Consider the following 18,865-nt stretch of genomic DNA (forward strand, 5'->3'; position numbering starts at 1 on the left):
CCACTGCTGAGTTTTCCAAATTTGCTGGCATACTGAGTGCAGCACTTTCACAGCATCATCTTTTAGGATTTGAAATAGCTCAATTCGAATTCCATCACTTACACTAGCTTTGTTCGTAGTGATGCTTCCTAAGGTCCACTTGACTTCACACTCCAAGATGTCTGGCTTTGGTGAGTTATCACACCATCGTGGTTATCTGGGTCATGAAGATCTTTTTTGTATAGTTCTTCTCTGTATTGTTGCCACCTCTTCTTAATGTCTTCTGCTTCTGTTAGGTCCATGCCATTTCTGTCCTTTATTGTACCCATCTTTGCATGAAATGTTCCCTTCATATTTTTTCTTGAAGAGATCTCTAGTCTTTTCCATTCTATTGTATCCCTCTATTTCTTTGCAATGATCACTGAGGAAGGCTTTCTTATCTCTCCTTGCTATTCTTTGGAAGTCTGCATTCAGATGGGTACACCTTTCCTTTTCTTCTTTGCCTTTTGCTTCTCTTCTTTTCTCAGCTATTTGTAAGTCCTCCTCAGACAACCCTTTTGCCTTTTTGCATTTCTTTTTCTTGGGGATGGTTTTAATCACCACCTCCTGTACAATATCATGAACCTCCTTCCATAGTTCTTCAGGCACTGTCTATCAGATCTAATCCCTTGAATCTATTTGTTACTTCCATTGCATAAATGTAAGGGGTTTGATTTAGGTCATACCTGAATGGTCAAGTGGTCTTCCCCACTTTCTTCAATTTAAGTCTGAATTTGGTAATAAAGAGTTCATGATTTGAGACACAGTCAGCTTCCTGTCTCATTTCTGCGACTGTATAGAGCTTCTCCATCTTTGGCTACAAAGAATATAATCAACTTGATTTCAGTATTGAGCATCTGGTGACGTCCACTTATAGAGCTGTTTTTTGTGTTGTTGGAAGAGGGTGTTTACTATGACCAGTGCATTCTCTTGGCAAAACTCAGTGAGCCTTTGCCCTGCTTCATTTTGTACTCCAAGGCCAAACTTGCCTGTCACTCCAGGTATCTCTTGACTTCCTACTTTTGCATTCCAGTCCCCTATGATAAAAGGACATCTCTTTTTGGTGTTAGTTCTAGAAGGTCTTGTAGGTCTTCATAGAACCGTTCAGCTTCTTTGGCATTAGTGGTTGTGGCATAGACTTGGATTACTTTGATATTGAATGGTTTGCCTTGGAAACGAACAGAGATTGCACCCAAGCACTGCATTTTGGATTCTTTGGTTGACTATGAGGGCTACCCATTTCTTCTAAGGGATTCTTGCTCATAGTAGTGGATATAATGGTCATCTTAATTAAACTCACCCATTCTGGTTCATTTTAGTTCACTGATTCCTAAAATGTCGATGTTGACTTGCCGTCTCCTGTTGACCACTTCCAATTTACCTTGATTCAAGGACCCAGCATTCCAGGTTTCTAGGCAATTGTTCTTTACAGTATCGAACTTTACTTCCATCACCAGTCACATCCACAACTGGGCATTGTTTTTGTTTTGCCTCTGTATTTTCATTCTTTCTAGAGTTATTTCTCCACTCTTCTCCAGTAGCATATTGGGCACCTACTGACCTGGGGAGTTCATCTTTCAGTGTCATATCTTTTTGCCTTTTCATACTGTTCATGGGGTTCTCAAGGCAAGAATACCGAGTTGTTTGCCATTCCCTTCTCCAGTGGACCATGTTTTGTCAGAACTCTCCACCATGACCTGTCAGTCTTGGGTGGCCCTACACAGCATGGCTCATAGTTTCAATGAGTTAGAAAGGCTGTGATCCACGTGATGATCACTTTGGTTAGTTCTCTGAGATTGTGGTTTTCATTCTGTCTGCTCTCTGATGGATAAGGATAAGAGGCTTGTGGAAGCTTCCTGATGGGAGAGACTGACTGTGGGGAATCTGGGTCTTGTTCTGATGGGCAGGACCATGCTCAGTAAATCTTAAATCCAATTTTCTGTTGTTGGGGAGACTGTGTTCCCTCCCTGTAATCTGGCCTGAGGCCAAACTATGGTAGGGGTAATGACAGTAATGGTGACCTCCTTCAAAAGGACTTATGCCCACACTGTTATATTCAGTGCCTCTGACCCCACAGCAGGCCAGTGTTGCCTCATGCCTCCGCTGGAGATTCCTGGACACTCACAGGCAAGTCTGGCTCAGTCTCTTGTGAGGACATTGCTCCTTTCTCATGGTGCACCCAAGGTTTTGTTTGTGCCCTCCAAGAGTCCATTTCCCCAGCTCTGTGGAAGTTCTGTAGTCAAATCCCACTGACCTCCAAAGTCAAACTCCCTAGGGGTTCTCAGTCCCTTTGCTAGATCCCCAGGTTGAGAAATCTGTTGTGGGTCCTAGAACTTTCTTAACAGTGTGAGAATTTCTTTGGTATAATTGTTCTGCAGCTTATGGGTGGCTGGTGGTGTTCTGCAGCTGCTTGGTGGCTCTATGGTGGGACTAATCGCAACCTCCTCCAAGAGGACTTATGCCACACGCTGAGTGTCCCAGGTCTGCTGCAGCCAGAGTTCCTGTCTCCGTGGCAAGCCACTGCTGACCCATGCCTCCGCAGGAGACAGTCAAACACTCAAAGGCAGGTCTGGCTCAGTCTCTGTGTGGTCTCTGGGTTCTGGTGTGCATAAGGTTTTGTTTGAGCTCTCCAAGCATCTCTGGAGGGTATGGGGTTTGATTCTAAATGCAGATTGCGTAATATAAAATGTTTATGCAAACTGCCTTTCTACTTAATAATATATGATAAATATTTTCTTGTATCATTAAATATTCATTTAAAGTATATTTTTTTAGTAGCAGTAGATAAATATTTATGTAAACTACCTTTTTTTTTTTCATTAAGATACAGTCTAGAAAATAGTATTAAGTTAAAGACAGTTTGATGCTTCTGATACACACTGTCAAATTGCCTGGGGTTATTTTAGATGAAGAGGTTAGTGTTGCTTAGACTGAGACAAAGTCTTACAGTTCACAATTCTCACCATGTCTTGAGACTATTTCTCCAATTTATAATATTCTATTTTAGGCAAAGTTTCTATTAGCTTCTTATTAAAACTTTACGACAAATCAGATTAATAAAAAAAATAGAAACTATACATATGTAGAATTCAGTTCAGTTCAGTCACTCAGTCGTGTCTGACTCTTTGCAACCCCATGAATCGCAGCACGCCAGGCCTCCCTGTCCATCACCAACTCCCGGAGTTCACTCAGACTCACGTCCATCGAGTCAGTGATGCCATCCAGCCATCTCATCTTCTGTCGTCCCCTTCTCCTCCTGCCCCCAACCCCTCCCAGCATCAGAGTCTTTTCCAATGAGTCAACTCTTTGCATGAGGTGGCCAAAGTACTGGAGTTTTAGCTTTAGCATCATTCCTTCCAAAGAAATCCCAGGGCTGATCTCCTTCAGAATGGACTGGTTGGATCTCCTTGCAGTCCAAGGGACTCTCAAGAGTCTTCTCCAACACCACAGTTCAAAAGCATCAATTCTTCGGTGCTCAGCCTTCTTCACAGTCCAACTCTCACATCCATACATGACCACAGGAAAAACCATAGCCTTGACTAGACGGACCTTTGTTGGCAAAGTACTGTCTCTGCTTTTGAATATGCTATCTAGGTTGGTCATAACTTTCCTACCATGGAGTAAGTGTCTTTTAATTTCATGGCTTCAGTCACCATCTGCAGTGATTTTGGAGCCCAGAAAAATAAAGTCTGACACTGTTTCCACTGTTTCCCCATCTATTTCCCATGAAGTGATGGGACCGGATGCCATGATCTTTGTTTTCTGAATGTTGAGCTTTAAGACAACTTTTTCACTCTCCACTTTCACTTTCATCAAGAGGCTTTTGAGTTCCTCTTCACTTTCTGCCATAAGGGTGGTGTCATCTGCATATCTGAGGTTACTGATATTTCTCCCGGCAATCTTGATTCCAGCTTGTGCTTCTTCCAGTCCAGCGTTTCTCATGATGTACTCTGCATAAAAGTTAAAGAAGCAGGGTGACAATATACAACCTCGATATACTCCTTTTCCGATTTGGAACCAGTCTGTTGTTCCATGTCCAGTTCTAACTATTGTTTCCTGACCTGCATATAGGTTTCTCAAAAGGCAGGTCAGGTGGTCTGGTGTTCCCAGCTCTTTCAGAATTTTCTATAGTTTATTGTGATCCACACAAACGCTTTGGCGTAGTCAATAAAGCAGAAATAGATGTTTTTTTGGAACTCTCTTGCTTTTTCGATGATCCAGCGGATGTTGGTAATTTGATCTCTGGTTCCTCTGCCTTTTCTAAAACCAGCTTGAACATATGGAAGTTCACGGTTCATGTATTGCTGAAGCCTGGCTTGGAGAATTTTGAGCATTACTTTACTAGCGTGTGAGATGAGTGCAATTGTGCGGTAGTTTGAGCATTGTTTGGCATTGCCTTTCTTTGGGATTGGAATGAAAACTGACCTTTTCCAGTCCTGTGGCCACTGCTGAGTTTTCCAAATTTGCTGGCATATTGACTGCAGCACTTTCACAGCATCCTCTTTCAGGATTTGAAATAGCTCCACTGGAATTCCATCACCTCCACTAGCTTTGTTCATAGTGATGCTTTCTAAGGCCCACTTGACTTCACATTCCAGGATGTCTGGCTCTAGGTGAGTGATCACACCATCGTGATTATCTTGGTTATGAAGATCTTTTTTGTACAGTTCTTCTGTGTATTCTTGCCACCTCTTCTTAATATCTTCTGCTTCTGTTAGGCCCATACCATTTCTGTCCTTTATTGAGCCCATCTTTGCATGAAATGTTCCCTTGGTATCTCTAATTTTCTTGAAGAGATCTCTAGTCTTTCCCATTCTGTTGTTTGCCTCTATTTCTTTGCATTGATCACTGAGGAAGGCTTTCTCATCTCTTCTTGCTATTCTTTGGAACTCTGCATTCAGATGTTTATATCATTCCTCTTCTCCTTTGCTTTTTGCTTCTCTTCTTTTCACAGCTATTTATAAGGCCTCCTCAGACAGCCATTTTGCCACAATAAAGGACAGAAATGGTATGGACCTAACACAGCAAACAACATTAAGAAGAGGTGGCAACAATACACAGAAAAACTATACAAAAAGATCTTCATGATCCAGGTAATCATGAAGGTGTGATCACACACCTAGAGCCAGACATCCTGGAATGTGAAGTCAAGTGGGCCTTTGGAAGTATCACTATGAACAAAGCTAGTGGAGGTGATGGAATTCCAGTTGAGCTATTTCAAATCCTAAAAGATGATGCTGTGAAAGTGCTACATTCAATAGGCTAGCAAATTTGGAGAACTCAGCAGTGGTCACAGGACTGGAAAAGGTCAGTTTTCATTCCAATCCCAAAGAAAGGCAATGCCAAAGAATGCTCAAACTATTGCACAATTGCACTCATCTCATACGGCAGCAAAGTAAGGGTCAAAATTCTCCAACCCAGGCTTCAACAGTACATGAACCGTGAACTTCCAGACATTCAAGCTGGATTTAGAAAAGGCAGAAGAACCAGAAGTCAAATTGCCAACATCCATTGGATCATTGAAAAAGTGAGAGAATTCCGGAAAAAATATCTATTTCTGCTTTATTGACTATGCCAAAGTCTTTGACTGTGTGGATCACAACAAACTGCGGAAAATTCCTCAAGAGATGGGAATACCATACCACCTTACCTTGCCTCTTGAGAAATCTGTATGCAGGTCAGGAAGCAACAGTTAGAACTGGACATGGAACAACCGACTGGTTCCAAATCGGAAAAGGAGTACATCAAGGCTGTATATTGTCACCCGGCTGATTTACTTTATATGCAGAGTACATCATGAGAAATGCTGGACTGGATTAAGCACAAGCTGGAATCAAGACTGCCGGGAGAAATATCAATAACCTCAGATATGCAGATGACAACACCCTTATGGCAGAAAGCAAAGGAGAACTAAAGAGCCCCTTGATGAAAGTGAAAGAGGAAAGTTGGCTTAAAACTCAACATTCAGAAAACGAAGATCATGGCATCCGGTCCCATCACTACATGGCAAGTAGATGGGGAAACAGTGGAAACAGTGAGAGACTTTATTTTTCTGGTCTCCAAAATCACTGCAGATGATGACTGTAGCCATGAAGTTAAAAGACGCTTGCTCCTTGGAAGAAAAATTATGACCAACCTAGATAGCATATTAAAAAGCTATTAAAAAGAGACATTACTTTACCAAGAAAGGTAAACCAACAGTTTTACCAACAAAACTAGATTTACCAACTAGTTTTACCAACACAACTAGACATAGTATCTAATCAAAGCTATGGCTTTTCCAGTAGTCATGTATGGATGTGAGAGTTGGACTATAAAGAAGGCTGAGCGCTGAACAACTGATGCTTTTGAACTGTGGTGTTGGAGAAGACTCTTGAGAGTTCCCTGGAAAGCAAGGAGATCCAACCAGTTCATCCTAAACGAACTCAGTCCTATTAACTCAGGACTGATGCTGAAGCTGAAACTCCAGTACTTTAGCCACCTGATGCAAAGAACTGACTCACTGGAAAAGACCCTGATGCTGGGAAAAATTGAAGTCAGGAGGAGAAGGGGACAACAGAGGATGAGATGGTTGGATGGCATCACTGACTCAATGGACATGAGTTTGAGCAAGCTCTGGGAGTTGGTGATGGACAGGGAGGCCTGGTGTGCTGCAGTCCATGGGGTCGCAAAGAGTCGGACATGACTGAGCGACTAAATCGAACTGAACTGAATATTCCATTGTGTATATGTACCACAAGTTTCTTATCGATTCATCTGCTGATGGATATCTAGGTTCCTTTCATGTCCTAGCTATTGTAAATGGTGCTACAGTGAACACTGGGGAACCTGTGTCTTTTTCAATTCTGGTTTTTTCAGGTTATATGCCCAGTAGTGGGACTGCTAGATCATACAGTAGTTTTATTCCTAGCTTTTTAAAGTAATCTCCATACTGTTCTCCATAGTTTTTGTATCATTCTGCATTCCCACCAACAGCACTCTTTCCAGCATTTATTCTTTGTAGATTTTTTGATGATGACCATTCTGACTGGTGTGAGAGGATTCCTATAGAAGACACTAATGAAAGAAATCAAAGGTGACACAAATAGATGGAGAGATACAACATGCTCTTGGATTGGAAGAATCAACATAGTGATAATGACTATACTACCCAAAGCAATCTATAGATTCAATGCAACTGCTTTCAAACTACCAACAGTATTTTTCACAGAACTAGAGCAAATAGTTTTACAATTTGTATGGAAACACAAAAGACCCCAAATAGCCAAAGCAACTTCGAGAAAGATGAGGGGAACTGTAGGAATCAACCTTCCTGACTTCAGACTGTACTACAAAGCTTCAGTCATCAAGACAGTATAGTACCAGCACAAAAACAGAAATACAGACCAATGGAACAAGATAGAAAGCCAAGAAATAAATCCACATACCCATGGGCATCTTATCTTTGACAAAGGAGGCAAAAATAAACAATGGAGAAAAGACAGTCGCTTCAAGTGGTGCTAGGAAAATTGGTCAACTATGTGTAAAAGAATGAAGTTAGAACACTTTCTAACACCATACATGAAAATAAACTCAGAATGGATTAAAGACCTAAATGTAGACCAGAAACTATAAAAACTAAGTCTTAGAGAAAGACACAGGCAGAACACTCTCTGACATAAATCACAGCAAGATCCTCTATAGGACCCACCTCCCAGAGTAATGGAAATAAAAACAAAAATAAACAAATGGAACCTAATTAAACTTAAAAGCTTTTGCACAATGAAGAAAACTATAAGCAAGGTGAAAAGACAACCCTCAGAATGGTAGAAAATAACAGCAAAGGAAACACCTGACAAAGAATTAATCTCTAGAATAAACAAGCAGCTCATGTAGTTCAATACCAGAAAAACAACTCAATCAAAAAAGTGGGCAGAAGACCTAAATGGACATTTCTCCAGAGAAGACTTACAGATGGCTACTAAACACATGAAAAGATGTTCAATATCACTCATTATCAGAGAAATGCAAATCAAAACTACAATGAGGCAGGAGGATTCCTTCCCACTGTGCCATCTAGGAAGCCCCTTGGAAATCACCTGGGAAGTCCCTGGGAAATCCCAAGAGCTGCAAGAGACATGGGTTCAATCCCTGGGTCAGGAAGATCCCCTAGAGTAGGAAATGGCAAACCCACTCCAGTATTCTTGCATGGAAAATTCCATGGACAGGGGAGGTTGGTGCGCCTACAGTCCATGAGGTCGCAAAAAGTCAGATGACTGAGCATGTACTCACAGTAAAGCTCATATTGTTATTCAGTCGTATCTAACTCTCTGCGACTGCATGGACTCATAAATACAGATAAATTGAAACTGCTAAACTCAATTCTGCAGAATATTTATAGTCTTTTATAGCATATTCTTCATATCTGTACTAAAAGGCAAAAATCTAAAAATTATCAAGCAATACTTGAAAAGTATTTATAATAATTTACAAAGCCTTTACACATCAAATCTTGTTCTAACAAGTTTAAAAAGTGGCACTACTTTTATTACAGTTATTTTTTAACACATGAAGAAAAAAGCAAGATAGTGACTTGTCTAATAAATGGTAAAAACAGTATTCAAATCAGGTCTCCAGACTCTAAATATGGTGCCCTTTCTGTTTCTGTACTGCTTTCAATAAATCATAGAGGATCTAATTTTCTCTATATTTGTCCTCAGATCACAAATAATATTAACAGATTTATTTTCCTAATGTTATTTATTTGAGCCAATATTAAAATAAGTTTGTACTCCCTGAGTACACACACTGATAATGGAGGGGGCAGTAACTAATACAACTGTTGAGAGCAGAAAGATGTGAGCTTAAGGTTAACACTTTGCCTTTGTATAAATCCACACACAAACATGTCTGACTGAGTATAATTCAATTTCCAAATTCTTTTCCAAAGAAAACAAACATTTTATCTAACAGAACTATTTTCTCTTCAAATATACCACTATGAAGATAACAACGGAGAAAAATATATCTTTTAAGTAAATTCTATTCTCGCCTTTAAAAAAAAGCACACACATATACTCAAAAATAAATATTTCCTTCCATTTTTCCCTCCTACCCACCAAGCCCCCAACTGCCTCTAACAATGAAAGAATAAAAAAATTAACAATAGATGGTTTAATTGGTGATTTTCAACTTTAACAAAGCCATCAATTGTCATTAATTTAGCATTATCTTTAACACACTTGTTAATTATAGTTTGTGTAATTTGGACGTCAGTTTGAGTGAACTCTGGGAGTTGGTGATGGACAGGGAGGCCTGGCGTGCTGCAATTCATGGGGTCGCAAAGAGTCAGACATGACTGAGTGACTGAACTGAACTGAAGAAACTTAGCTTTATTTTAGCAAGATTTGGACATACCTGCCTTCCTTTATGGAGAAGGCAATGGCAACCCACTCCAGTACTCTTGCCTGGAAAATCCCATGGATGCAGGAGCCTGGTAGGCTGCAGTCCATGGGGTCGCCAGGAGTTGGACATGACTGAGCGACTTCACTTTCACTTTTCACTTTCATGCATTGGAGAATGAAATGGCAACCCACTCCAGTATTCTTGCCTGGAGAATCCCAGGGACGGGGAAGCCTGATGGGCTGCTGTCTAGGGGGTTGCTAGGAGTCGGACACAACTGAAGCGACTTAGCAGCAGCAGCAGCCTTCCTTTATAGTTCCTTAAGAGCAGAGACATTTTATTTTTCTATTATCCACTGACCTATTATAAGATAGTCATTCAGTAAATATTTGTTGCAGTGATTCAATTAATGTAGAAATACATAAAATGAAACACATCTAATAATTTATAAACATTTATTAATATATGTAATGCATATATCCTACTACTCTGAAATCAGGATTTAACCTTAAATTGTATTTGGCTTTTGCACAGCAAAGGAAATCACTGACAAAATGAAAAGACAGCCTACTGAAAGGGAGAAAATATCTGCAAATGATATGACCAATAATATCCAACACATATGAATAGCTCATACAACTCAACACCAAACAAACAACTCCATTAAAAAATGGGCAGAAGAATGAACAGATATTTTTCCAAAAAGGAAGACGTTCAGCATAGCTAATCATCAGGGAAATGCAAATCAAAACCGTAATGAGATATTACCTCACAGTTGTCGGAATGGCTATCAACTAAAAGAACACAAAAAACAAGTGTTGATGAGGATATGGAGAAAAAGGAACCCTCATACACTGTTTATAGGAATGTAAATTGGTGTAACCACTAAGGAAAACAGTATGGAGGTGTCTCAAAAAACTAAAAATAGTACTGCATATTCCTATATCTGAAATATATATATACATCATATATATCTGAAAAAAATAAAACAAAAGCACTAATTCAAAAAGATGCATGTATCTCAAGAGAAAAACAAGTATTGTATGATATTACTTACATGTGAAATCTAAAAATTACAACTAGTGAATGTAAGAAAAAATAAACAGCTTCAAGATACAGAGAACAAAATAGTGGTTACTAGCGGGGAGAGGGAACGGGGGAATATCAAGATAGAGGATTAAGAGGTAAACCTATTATGTATAAAATAAACTACAAAGATATATTGTACAACATGGGAAATATAGCCAATATTTTATAATAGTTAATGGAGTATAACCATCAAAAATATGAATCACTATACAGTACACCTGTAACATATAATATTGTTCATCAACTATACTTAAATAAAAAAAGAAAATAAATAAATAGATGAGGCAAGCAACAAGCAAATGAAACCAAATGTTAACAAATTTTTCATTCCAGGAGCTAGGTGAAAGGGTTTTATTAATATTATGCTATTCTTATTTTTTGTTTGAAATATTTAGCTTTTAAATGACACAAACTTTTAATAGCTTATCTCTATATATGTATATATTCACATAAAATATGTGGATAAGGAAAACAAGAATAGAAAAAAAAATGAAACCAGCATTGAAATTTGTTTATAAAATTTGTCATAAATTGTGTGTAGCTGCCTAGTGAGTTGATTCACAAATATTTCATTAAGGGCAAAGTGAATATAGATTTTTAAAAAACCATAATTTTAAAAAATCTATTAAAGTATGCCAGAAATACAGGCGATTTAGACATTTAAAACATATTGCAGTAAATTCGGTAGGCTTTCCAATGGCTCAGTGGGTAAAGAACCTGTCTGCCAATGCAGGAGATGCGTGCTCAATCTGTGGGTCAGGAAGATCCTTTGGAGAAAGAAGTGGAAACTCACTCCAGTGTTCTTGCCTGGAAAACCCTATGGACAGAGAAGTCTGGTGGGCTACAGTTCAAAGGGTCACAAAGAGTCAGACACAACTAAGCACGCATGCATACTGCATAGTAAATTTGGTAACATCAGATGAACTAGAGAAAAATACTAAAAGGGAAAAATTTACTAAAATAGTAAATCTGATTTAAGTGGTTCATTCATTCTTGAAAAATAGGAACAAAATAACACAAAAAAGAAAAAGAAATGCTTTTCTAAGAATAGTATGTATGATAATGTTTTAGGAAATAGGTGTTTTAAGGGTGAAAAGAACATAATTCAAATCAGTCTTGTTAAGGGAACAATTCAAATCAATTTTGTTACAGACACCTTAAAAATAAAATCTAAAGATTCAAAATTTAAAAACCTTTATGATCCATCTGGACAACACACACACATACACACCAAGGTACACACATACTAAATAAATGGTTGATAAACTATTTTTCTACAAGCCAAAATTAAAAAAAAAAAAAACACCTAGTATTTGGAAGTAAATCTATTTATGTTACTAAATGATAGATGATTAGGAAAATTTCCTTTAAAAACATAAACTGAAGTCAGTCAAAATATAGAGAGATAATATTTAAGGTTCAGACGGCTTCAATATTTCACAGTATAAAAAGGTGAAAATACTGGAGAGAAACCACAGGTGGGCTTTTGCAAGCCTATATGACTAGGCAAGGGCTTCCCTGGTGGCTCAATGGTAAAGAATCCACCTGCCAATGCAGGAGACATAGGTATGATTCCTGTGTTGGGAAAATCCCCTGGAGAAGATATGTTTAAAACAAGACTGATTTGAATTATGTTCTTTTCACCCTTAACACACTCCAGTATCCCAGTGACAGAGGAGCCTGGCAGGCTATAGTCCATGGAGTTGCAAAACTTAGCAACTAAACAACGACAACTAGGCAAAGTTGCAAAGAAATCTCAATATGAACAAATAACAGGGGGTTTTGACTGAAGCAAAATATTCCTAATTGTAGGCAGTCTTTCCAAACAATCTGCGCATATACCACTCAGCCAGCTTAACAATATATAACAGTAGAGTACTGAAATGGAGCTGTTAGTCCAGTCTCCTGATTGTTCCAGATAAAGCTCTCCCTGACCCCATCTTTGAGTTGACTTCAAGTCTCTTGCTCAAGGAACACTTTGGAAGAACACAACTTACATAGTGGTAAAGATTCAGCATATGATTTGTTCTTTCTAAATTTCTGTCACCTTTTAATATTATTGATCAAAATGAATAATTACAGATCAGAAGGAACTTTATTAATAAAAATATAAGTGCATCAGACACAGATCTTGTAAGAAAAAAAAAGTTGCTCAGTTGTGCTGACTCTTATATCTTTCACCAAAAACACTCTACCTCGAAACATAAACCTGTAGCACAAAACACAAAGCTATAAAACTTCTAGAGGGTAACACAGGAGAAAACCTAGGTGACTTTGAGTTTGGCAATGACTTTTTAGATACAACACCAAAGGCATAATCCATGAAAGAAAAACTGACATGTTTGCCTCTATTAAAATTAAAAACTTCTGCTTTGCAAAAGACACTGGCAAGACAATGAAAAGATGAGCCACAGACTGGGAGAAAGTATTTGAGAAACATATCTGATATAGAACTTGTGTCCAAAATATACAAAGAACTCCTAAAACTCAACAACAAAAAACCAAACCAATCAGTTTTAACACTAATCTTTAAAAAGACCTGAACAGACACTTCACCAAGAAGATATACAGGTGGCAAATGAGCATATTAAAAAATGCTCAATATCATATTTCACTAGGGAATTGCAAATTAAAATGAGATATCGTTATTTACCTACTAGAATGGCTAAAATCCAAAACAATGACAAACACCAAACGCTGAGAAGGATGTAAAGGAAGACGAACTCTCATTCATTGCTGGGGGAATGCAAAATCGAAGAGTCACTTTGGAAAATAGCTGGGAAATTATTACAAAGCTAACCATAAGTGATCATGGTGTGGCCTAGAGCTAGATATCCTGGAGTGTGATGTCAAGTGGGCCTCAGGAACCGTTACTACAAACAAAGCTGGTTCACGTGATGGAATTCCAGCTAAGCTATACCAAATCCTAAAAGATGATGCTGTAAAAAGGCTGCACTCAACATGCCAGCAAATTTGGAAAACTCAGCAGTGGCCACAAGACTGGAAAAGGTCAGTTTTCATTCCAATCCTAAAGAAAGGCAATGCCAAAGAACATTCAAACTACCATACAATTGTGCTCGTTTTACATACTCACAAGTAAATGCTCAAAATCCTTCAGGCTAGGCTTAAGCAGTATCGAGAACTCCCAGATGTACAAGCTGGATCTAAGAAAAGGCAGAGGAACCAGAGATTAAATTGCCAACAACCACTGGATCATAGAGTGAAAAAAAGGGGGGGAATTTCAGAAAAACATCTATACCTGCTCCACTGACTACACTAAAACCTTTAATTCTGTGGATCATAACAATCTGGAAAATTCTTAAAGAGATGGGAGTATCAGACCACCTTACCTGTCTCTTGATAAACCTGTATGCAGGTCCAGAAGCAACAGTTAGAACTGGACATAGAGCAACTGACTGGTTCAAAACTGGGAAAAGGAGTACTTCAAGGCTGTATATTGTCACCCTGCTTGTTTAACTTATGTGCAGAGTACATCATGCAAGATGCCAGGCTGGATGAAGCACAAGCTGGAATCAAGATTGCTGGTAGAAATATCAACAACCTCAGATGATACTACTCTAAGGCAGAAAGCAAAGAGGAACTAAAGAACCTCCTGTTGAAGGTGAAAGAGGAGAGTGAAACCACTGGCTTAAAACTCAATATTCAAAAGCTAAGATCATGGCATCCAGTCCCATCGCTTCATGGCAAAAAGATGGGAGAAAAGGGGAAACAGTAACAAATTTTATTTTCTTGGGCTCCAAAATCACTCCAGATAGTGATTTCAGCCATGAAATTAAAAAACACTTGCTCCTTGAAAGAAAAGATATGACATACCTAGAAAGCATATTAAAAAGCAGAGACATCATTTTGCCAACAAATATCTACATAGTCAAAGCTATGGTCTTTTCCAGTTGTCATGTACGGATGTGAGAATCAGATCAGATCAGATCAGGCGCTCAGTCGTGTCCGACTCTTTGCGACCCCATGAATTGCAGCACACCAGGCCTCCCTGTCCATCACCAACTCCCAGAGTTCACTCAGACTCACGTCCATCGAGTCAGTGATGCCATCCAGCCATCTCATCCTCTGGCGTCCCCTTCTCCTCTTGCCCCCAATCCCTCCCAGCATCAGAGTCTTTTCCAATGAGTCAACTCTTCACATGAGGTGGCCAAAGTACTGGAGTTTTAGCTTTAGCATCATTCCTTCCAAAGAAATCCCAGGGCTGATCTCCTTCAGAATGGACTGGTTGGATCTCCTTGCAGTCCAAGGGACTCTCAAGAGTCTTCTTCAGCACCACAGTTCAAAAGCATCAATTCTTCGGCGCTCAGCCATCTTCACAGTCCAACTCTCACATCCATACATGACCACAGGAAAAACCATAGCCTTGACTAGACGGACCTTTGTTGGCAAAGTAATGTCTCTGCTTTTGAATATGCTATCTAGGTTGGTCATAACTTTCCTTCCAAGGAGTAAGCGTCTTTTAATTTCATGGCTGCAGTCACCATCTGCAGATTTTGGAGCCCAGAAAAATAAAGTCTGACACTGTTTCCACTGTTTCCCCATCTATTTCCCATGAAGTGATGGGACCGGATGCCATGATCTTCGTTTTCTGAATGTTGAGCTTTAAGACAACTTTTTCACTCTCCACTTTCACTTTCATCAAGAGGCTTTTGAGTTCCTCTTCACTTTCTGCCATAAGGGTGGTGTCATCTGCATATCTGAGGTTATTGATATTTCTCCCGGCAATCTTGATTCCAGCTTGTGCTTCTTCCAGTCCAGCATTTCTCATGATGTACTCTGCATATAAGTTAAATAAACAGGGTGACAATACACAGCCTTGACGAACTCCTTTTCCTATTTGGAACCAGTCTGTTGTTCCATGTCCAGTTCTAACTGTTGCTTCCTGACCTGCATACAAATTTCTCAAGAGGCAGATTAGGTGGTCTGGTATTCCCATCTCTTTCAGAATTTTCCACAGTTTATTGTGATCCACACAGTCAAAGGCTTTGGTGAGAATAGGACCATAAAAAAGCCTTAGAACCAAAGAACTGACTTTTTGAATTGTGGTGCTGGAGAAGACTCTTGAGAGTTCCTTGGACAGCAAGGAGATCAAACCAGTCAATGCTAAAGGAAATAAACCCTGAATATTCACCAGAAGGACTGATGTTAGAGCTGAAGTTCCAATACTTTGGCCACCTGATGCAAAGAGCCAATTCATTGGAAAAGACCCTGATGCTGAGAAAGATTGAGGGCAGAAGAAGGAACAACAGAGGATGAGATGGTTGAATGGCATCACCTATGCAATGGACATGAGTTTGAACAAACTCCAGGAGATAGTAAAGGACAGGGAAACCTGGCATGCTGCAGTCCATGGGGTTTCAAAGAGTCAAAAATGACTTAGTGACTGAACAAAAATAACAACTGTTAAGATTACCATATAATCTAGCAATCATGCTCCTATTTATCCAAATAAAAACTTATATCCACAAAAAAACCTGCCCAAGTGAAAACTTATGTCCACAAAAACCTGCACAGAATGTTCACAGCATCTTTACTCATGACTGACAAAAACTAGAAGCAACTAAGATGTCCTTCAACAGGCAAATAGATAAACTACAACCACACAATGAAATATTATTCAGTGATAAAAATAAACAAGCTATCAAGCCATGAAAAAAACATGGAGGAGCTTTAAATGTAGTATATTTGCTAAGTGAAAGAAGCCAGTTTGAAAAAGCTACATACTGTATGATTCCAACCACATGACATTTTGAAACAGCAAAGCTATACAGATAGTATAAAGATCAGTGGTTGCCAGGGGTTCAGGGAGGGAGAAAGTGTTAGTCGTTCAGTCATGCCTGACTCTTTGCAACCCTATGGACTGTAGCCCACCAGGCTCCTCAGTCCATGGGATTCTCCAGGCAAGAATACTGTAGTGGGTTGCCATTCCCTTCTACCAGGGGATCTACCCAAGCCAGGGATTGAACCCAGGTCTCCTGCACTGCAGGCTGATTATTCAAGGAGAGAGAGGGAAGTGTGAAAAGATTGGAGCACAGGGAATTTTTAGGGCAGTGAAACTATTCTATATGATACTGCAATGACAGATAAATGACATTATGCATTCGTCAAAATCCATAACATGTACAAGTGTGAACCCTAATGCAAATTATGGACTTTGTTAAGAAAAAAAGAAAAAAATATATAGTCCATCTCCCCTCATTTTACAGCCAATGTCTCTGAGGCCCAGAAAGACCAAGAGACTTGCCAAAAATTACACAAAAAAAGAAGAGCTCAGGCCACAGCTGCGATCTGTTTTTATGGATAAAATTCAAAAACTGCACTGTGATGGATATCAGGAGTTGTTAATTCAGCCCTGTTAAAGCTTGAGCTGGGCTACTATTAAAAGTTAAGACCCTTGAGGCTTTCTGACAGTGAGATATTAAACACAATAAGGGTACAGAGGATAAAGAATTCAGCTTAAGTTATGATTCTTTCATTTTAAGCATAACTGTAAAGAAGAGGCTAAACAACTGGAACTGATGAGGTGGCACCTCAAGAAAGTAGAAAGCTTTTCTTCAGGGAAGGCTGAATGAACATCTGAGCTCAATTTGGTATTTGAGCTCTACACTTAGGACCAAAAAAAAGAAAAGAAAAAAATCTGCAACGAGAAAAAAGTTACCACTAAGTTCTTTATCAGGAGGCAGATAGGTATGGATTCCAATTCTGGGCCTGCCATTTATGAGCTGTGTGTTATGGGGAAAGTTATTTCAACTCTCTGGACTGAGCCATCAGGGAAACCCAAGAATACTGGAGTGAGTAGCCTATCCCTTCTCCAGGGGATCTTCCCAACCCAGGAATCGAACCGGGATCTCCTGCGTTGCAGGTGGATTTTTTACCAGCTGAGCTATCAGGAAAGCCTATGGTGCTGTATACTCATTGCCAAACATAGAGTGTGGCCATACTAGGTTTTCAATAAATACTGAAGTGCTGTTTAGTCACTAAGTCATGTTGACTCTTTTCGACTCCATGGACTATAGCCCACCAGGCTCCTCTGTTCATGGGATTTTCCAGGCAAGAATACCGGAGTGGGTTGCCATTTCCTTCTCCAGGGGATCTTCCCCATCCAGGGATCGAATCCTCGTCAACTGAACAAATGAATGCAAATACTGGGCTTTCATTTTTCCATTCCCCAACAATGAAAAAGGTCACTGATGTAACTGATGAAGGAAAATGGCATTGCTTTCTTTAATAAATAAAACTGAGATCTAAGGTTGACAATGAAAGAAGAATCTCTACACACAGAAGGGCAATTTATGAGTTAAATCCATGAGCTCCAGTTCTTGTCTTCAATATTGACTCTCCCCTTGGAGATCTCATTATCACTGTCCCTCCTCACTGGCTTTGTTGGGAGAAGAGTGTTGCTCCCCTTATAATGCTCGTGCCTTGTTAGATCTATAATTATGACTCCCTTATATATCTTGATACAGCAAAGATAAAGTTACAATATTTAAATAAAACTTTACCAAGGCCAGAAGATAATAAACTAGAAGAAAACACAGACATCAAAACAGAAATCAGGCAGTGAATCTTAAAAGTTAGGATTTTTCTCTCTGGGGCTTTTAGGCCCTATTCTATGATAGTTCCTGATCTACCCACAACTGGTAAATAAGAATCCATGCTTACCATAACCCCTCCTTAAAGACTAAACCTATGAAAGAGAAGCCCAGAAGGATCCAGGGTTACCTATCCCCACCTAGTTAAATCATTTTACCCAAGCTGTGGTTTCCTGATCTGGAACCTACATTTTTGGAAGAGCTGAATAAGAGAAATGTCAGTCCTTTAGGAGAGACTCTCCTATATTCAGAGAGCTGCTATGGTTTTATACTATAGGCCATCCTAAGTCAGTCAATCTTTATCTCAATTCAGCATGCGTGCGTGCTCAGTCACGTCCAACTCTTTGCGACCCTAAGGGATTTTCTATGCAAGAATACCGGAGTGGGTTGCCATTTCCTTCTCCAGGCAATCTTCCTGAGCCAGGGACTGAATCCGCATCTCCTGTGTCTGCTGCATTGCAGGCAGATTCTTTAGCCCTGAGCCACCAGGGAAGCTCAATATTTCTTGAGCTCAATATTGAATATTAATAATTCAATACTGATATGGGAATATATGCCAGATGCATACACTGCAGGATAACAGAGACTGCCTACTGTCAAAGTGAAAGTGAAGTCGCTCAGTCGTGTCCAACTCTTTGCGACCCCATGGACAGTAGCCTATCAGGCTCTGCGGTCCATGGGATTTTCCAGGCAAGAATACTGGAGTGGGCTGCCATTTCCTTCTCCAGGGGATCTTCCCAACCCAGGAATTGAACCCGGGTCTC

General features: G+C 39.5%; 1 protein-coding gene across 6 annotated transcripts in view; it reads right to left on the bottom strand.

Moving 5' to 3' along the window:
- The window catches only part of CEP57L1 (centrosomal protein 57 like 1), an 86,220-nt gene that overhangs the window by 57,289 nt on the left and 10,066 nt on the right, over window positions 1-18,865 (bottom strand). For 2 of the 6 annotated variants that reach the window (XM_061427645.1, XM_061427644.1), the window contains exon 2: window positions 13,583-13,652. The exons of the other annotated variants lie outside the window; for them this stretch is intronic. The gene's annotated coding sequence lies outside the window, so the exon portion shown is untranslated. The remainder of the gene's footprint in view (window positions 1-13,582; window positions 13,653-18,865) is intronic. 6 annotated transcript variants of the gene reach the window in all.

The sequence above is a fragment of the Bos javanicus genome, chromosome 9, assembly GCF_032452875.1.
Source record: "Bos javanicus breed banteng chromosome 9, ARS-OSU_banteng_1.0, whole genome shotgun sequence".
Taxonomy (NCBI): domain Eukaryota; kingdom Metazoa; phylum Chordata; class Mammalia; order Artiodactyla; family Bovidae; genus Bos; species Bos javanicus.